Below are 6099 nucleotides of genomic sequence, written 5' to 3'. Positions count from 1 at the left end.
CTTCCAAGTGAGGTGGTGCAGGCTCCCACCCTGGGGGTTTTTAAGAGGAGGTTGGATGACCACCTTACTGGGGTCATTTGACCCCAGTGCTCTTGCTGCCATGGCAGGGGGTCGGACTAGATGATCTGCTCAGGTCCCTTCCGACCCTAGAAACTATGAAACTATAAGTCCCCTTTCAGCCTTCTCTTTTTCAGGTTGAACAGTCCCAGGTCCCTCAGCCTTTCCTCGTATCACTTGTTGTGCAAATCTCTGATCGTACAGGTGGTTCTTCTGTGGACACTCAAACTTTACCATGTCCTTGTTAAAATGTGGTGCCCAGAACTGCATGCAGTACTCCAGCTGTGGTCTCACCAATGCCAAGTAGAGTGGAAGAATAGAGTGAGCTCTTCACCCCCACATCCAAATCATTGATAAAGATGTTGAAAAGTACTGGACCCAAGCACTGACCCTGCAGGACACTGCTGCCATCTTCTCGCCAGGACAACACAGATCCGTTCATTAGGACTCTCTGAGTCCTGCCCTGCAGCTAGTTTCATACCCACCTGACTGTCTCGCAGTTAAGCGCACAATCCTCCAATTTTCTCATGAGAATCTTAGGATACCAGATCAAAGGCTTTTTGGAAGTCAGGGTATCCAATGTCAACCTCTTCTCTTATCCAGGTGGAGATGAGGTTGGTAAGACCAGACCTGCCTGTGACAAAGCCATGCTGGCTGTCATTCAGAATCCTACCTTCTGCAAGCCTATCACACATGGACTTCATAATGAATTTTTCCAGGATTTTCTCGGGGGTAGAAATTGGGTTAATTGGCCTATAGTTACCCAGGTCCTCCCTCTTCCCATTCTTGAAGATGGGCACAACATTGGCCCTCTTCCAGTCCTCAGGGACCTCTCTGGAGCACCACAAGTTTTGGAAGAGTTTCACCAGGGGCTCTGCGATAATTTTGGCCAGCTCCTTCAGCACTCTCGGATGGAGTTCATCTGGTCCTGTTGACTTACATGTCTAATTTCTTTAGTTGATCACACACCAGATCTATGCCAACAGTTGGAAGTCAGTCATTTCTGCCCTGCTCATTCTGTACCCTGTCTGGCAAGATTTTCCCCTTGGCCCAGTGAAACACCACTGCAAAGTAGTTATTTAGCAGTTCAGTTTTCTCTTGAATGCTGGTTACCAGCTGTCCTGAGTTGTTGAGCAATGGTCCCACACTCATTTATTTTCCTCCTGTTCCCTAGGTATCTAAAGAAGGACTTCTTCTTGTCCTTGATTCTTGTTGCTAATTAAGTTCAGTTGCTGCTTTAGCCTTTCTAATTCGTTTCCTACAAGTGAATGCAGCTGTTGTGTAGTCCAGCTTGGGGCCTGTCCCAAGCTTCCATTGTTTGTACGCTGCCTCCTTTCTAAGGAGGACTCTGATTTCCCTGTTTAGCCAAGAGGGCTTCCCAGCCCTTCTGGTACCTTTCCTCTGCCTATGAATGGACTTCCTTTGTGCTTCAAGGATAGCGGTCTTAAGGAACAACCACTCTTCATGCACTCCTTTCGCCTTCGGTCCCTGGTCCCACAGTGCTGCCACTACTAGTGACCTGAGCTTGTTGAAATTTGTGTTTTTGAAGCCCAAAACTTCAACCCTTCTATCTGATTTGTCTGCCTTGTGACAGACAGTGAACATTATGGTTTCATGGTTGCTGTCGCCCAGGCTACCCTCTATATTTAAGTTGGTCATGTTAATCTAACACTGTTGAAGAACTTCTTGGATTGTGGGACAAAGTTTTGGATTCTAAATTCTTTGGAAAGCAGGAGGGATGGTTTTCATTCTGTGATAAATGCCACCAATTACAATTATTGGCACTTGCCTCATTTTAATAGTTCCTCCCCAAACTGGCAATGATGTGGTACAAACATTTGGGGTCTGTAGTTTCTCAGGAACTCATTCAAAAAGAGATTATAATGTAATATTATATTGCAGTTAAACCCAGAGACCCTAACTGTGGATCAAGATTCCATTCTGCTATTATTTTACAGCAAGATATTTATTGAATTTGTTGGTTGTAGATTTTTTTTTGTATGAACATTTACATTCCAAGATCCTGTTATTTAATCTCATAACATAGGGAAGCAAACTGTTCACCTTGTTAAAATGGTGATTCTGGCCAAGCTTTTATACACAGCAGGTCACTGTAAAATGATATGTGCATATAACTTCATATCTTTTAAAGTAAGATAAGGAGTCCGTGGCTATAAAGAGATGCATGACTTGCTTACAAATAAGAGCAGGCCATTTCTGTTGAATCGCCACCATTAAGAATGTTGTATGCATTCTCTTGCTGTCATCTGTTGAGTCAACTCCATTAAATAGTATTACTACTTCATATTGCAATTTTGCTTTGGCACCATTGTGCTAGGTACTATACAAATATATATATAAAAAATAGACAGTTCACCCTAACACTACCAGCTTGATCTGTCTGATTTACATGCTGCCATTAGTAGCTTCCACAAAATGTGCTTTCTGCATTCTGTTTCAGTTCATGCTACTAGGTTGTAGCTGTTCCTGGCAAGTTGCCTATGCAGCCCTTGGCTATACAATGTTTAGGTTTCCCTGTTTATCTTAAATAAAGACAATAGTCACAAAGTGTTTTTGAACTCTGATCAGCATGCATTGCAGTGTGCAAAGGTTTACTGATAATACCTTTACCAGCAAAGAAAATGGAGATGAAATGGACAGCAGTCTTTTTGCTTTTCATTGCAGTGAGATTCACTCAGAGCACTGGTGCAGGTAGGAAAACATATTCTCTGGATGACCAATGAGAAAACTGGATTCTGTTTAGGTATATCTTACCATTTTGCTACGTACTCAGTCTATTGTAAAGGAGGAATACAATTTTTTAAATGAAAGATTTTTTTATATGAAAAAATAATTATTATTATACCATAAATTTATGTAGAATGTGTGGTGTATTGTGATCAATGTCTTCAAGGGCTCATTTTTAATTAATTCTCAGAAAATTCTTGAGACTTATGATCAAAGCTTACCTTCTCACTGAGGTGGTGCTGCTTTGTCTAGATATGCTTAACTGTTCCCCTTCTAGGCTGCTTGAATGAACACAAACATATTACCTATTTCTATGGTTCTGTTTCTACATCTAGGTGATAACATCCCTATAAAGTGCATCAAGACCCGTGGACAAATTAGCAGTGGGCTGTATGGGCTCTTTTATATCAGTATGGAATGTGATTCATAGTTTAGCTTAAAGCGATTTAAACTGCAGTCTCTTAAATCCACTTAAACTGGTTGAAAACCCGGTAGAAATTTTTAACGAAATCAGTTTAAGAATAGGTTCAAATTGAATTGGTGTAGCCCTTTTCATGGATAAAACTTAGATGTTGAGATTTTGGTGAGATAGCGTGCTAAAAAAATATATATCTATATGCCTGCTATACGCAGAAAACTCATCTAGTTTACATTACATGGTTTTGCCAGGAGAAATCAAGCTCTGCTGGCAGGATTGTGGATGTACTCTATTCACACACAAACAGCTTCCCTTCAGTGGCTGTACTTTTGGCAGCACAGTACCATCTCTGATTGAAAGAAGGGTGCTGCTACCTGGGAACCAGCAGAAGGTACCGGTGTATGCTCTGATACCTTCTGCTGTTGTAGTTGGTGAAACTAAAACATATCAGAGGTGGTTTAACTTGCCATGATAAATCGAGATCTACCACAGAAAAAATTATGCACATGTATTTGCTTACGCAACTAACCAAGGGAAAAGGCAATTTTTTCATCCTGTTTCATAACGTATATGTAAAGAACGCATAATGTGTACAAGTGCCCTCAGAGGCTCGGTTAGGACCCTGATGAGTGTGTACCTCATCTGGTGTGACTGGGGCAGCTTCTGTCTGAATTCCTCTGAGCAGGAATCTCCCAGCGCAGACAAAGCATCAACTATAACTATGAAACTGGAACAGGACTCTGCAATAAAGTAAAAATATTTTGAAATTACCAGCCAAGCATTTTTATTTTGGAAATTTATGAGGGCAGTTTTAGTAACCATTGAAGCAGCATCTTTCATTGCTTTGGACTTAAGCAGGCCTAGCAAGCCCTATGTTTTATGTGATATAGAGCTTGGCTAATGTCCAGTACATTTGCTAATTGTTCCTGTAACATGATTTAGGATGTTCTAGCATAGGCCTTGCTAAATCCTTGCTTACAACATCAGGGAAGTGATACATATTGTATAGATTAAAATTATTGCTGTGGATATTTATCTGAAATTAATGGCTACCCTATTTATTACCTTTGCCCAGCAGGAGATCACATTAGTATTGCCTGTGTAGAAAGCTAGTAGAGTCCTGGTAATGCGCAGATACATGGTTTTCATTCAAAAAGACCAGAAAATATTTGTTTTAATAATGGTAATGGTCTCCTACATAGCTTTGGGCCTGTTTTCTCATATTTTTTTTTCCAAGTTTCATCCCTGTGGAATATGAAGGGGAAGTAGCTAGTTCTCAAATGTCATGTAATGCTACAGTGGGGCTAAAATCTAAATTTGTCCCTTGTGCAATATAACCGACATTGGTAGAATTACAGCTGAGAGTGATGTGGTTATGTTAGTCTATCACACATCTGGATTACTGCTTGCCATGGACAAAACTTGGCCATTCTCTGGTCTTGGAGAAATTAAGGGGTTTGTGCTACACAGGAGTTTCCTTTTCACTAGGAGAGGTTACTCCTTTGGTTTTATACTTGGAGTTGCTCTGGATGCTTCCAGGAGGGTGGAAAGATAGTTGTGCTCTGAATCAGTGAACAGTGAGAGTGGAGAGCAGTTTTTGGAATGGAGGTGATCTGGGTTGAGCACTGTGACTTTGCGCTCTTGCATTTTGCTACAGTGATTTCTTTTTGCATGCTGCCCTAGCTGCCTTGATCTCTGCTATGCTGTTATGTAACTAATTGGGCTTCCCCTGGGCATGAGGAACAGGTGGCAGAGCAGGATGACCTTTTCCCTTCTCCTGAAGCCTGCCCTTCCACATGCTTACAGAGCACAAAAGAAGAAGCCATGTGGACTTCTGGGCTAAAGTAATTGGTCAGTGTCATAGTTGAGCCGCTGGCATGGCTGTTCAGGTACTCATGGTGCTCCGGTCAGGTGCCTGAGGACTGGAAAAGGGCCAATGCGGTGCCCATTTTTAAGAAGGGGAGAAAGGATGAGTCAGGTAACTTTAGGTCAGTCAGTCTTACTTGAAAAAATCATCAAAGAGCGCATTTGTGAAGGCCCAGCAGGGGAAACAATGCTGAAAGGAAACCAGCACGGGTTTGTCCAGGTAGATCCTGCCTGACAAACCTTATAGCCTTTTATGACCAGGTCACACACTGCCTTGACACAGGAGCTGAGGCTGATGTCATCTACCTGGATTTTAAGAAGGCTTTTGACACAGTTTTGCATCCTATTCTCACAAGCCGATCTGGATAGGTTTGATCAACGGGTAGAACAAAATAGGATGCAATTCAACGAAGATAAATATAAGGTATTCCACCTAGGGAGGAGGAAGCCCCAGCACACCTATAGGTTGGGGGGAAGACCTCCTCAGCAGCTCAGTGGCTGAGAGGGATCTTGAAGTCATAGTTGACTCCAAGATGAACATGAGCCGGCAGTGTAACAAGGCCATCAACAAGGCCAATTGCACCTTGTAGTGCATTAGCAGATGCATGACCAACAGATTGAGGGAGGTGATGCTCCCCCTCTATGCAGCATTAGTCAGGCCGCAGTTGGAGTACTGTGTCCAGTTTTCGGCACTTCACTTCAGGAGGGACATGGGGAATCTGGAGAGGGTTCAGAGAAGGGCCACTCGCATGATTAGTGACCTCTGTGAAAGACCCTACGAGAGGAGGTTGAGGGATCGATCTCTTCAGCCTTCACAAGAGACGGCTGAGGGGGGAGACCTTGTAGCCACCTATAAGTTTATCAAGGTGGGTCGACAGAGAATTGGAGAAGCGCTATTTACCAGAGCGCCTCTAGGAGTAACCAGGAATAATGAGTACAAACTAGTGAAGAGTAGTTGCAGGTTAGACATTAGAAATTTTTTACAGTAAGGGTGGCCAGAATCTGGAATG

This window comes from Gavialis gangeticus, unplaced genomic scaffold (assembly GCF_001723915.1).
Source record: "Gavialis gangeticus isolate Ggan-Ray unplaced genomic scaffold, GavGan_comp1, whole genome shotgun sequence".
Classification (NCBI taxonomy): Eukaryota; Metazoa; Chordata; order Crocodylia; family Gavialidae; genus Gavialis; species Gavialis gangeticus.
Note: the sequence above shows the minus strand (reverse complement) of the source record.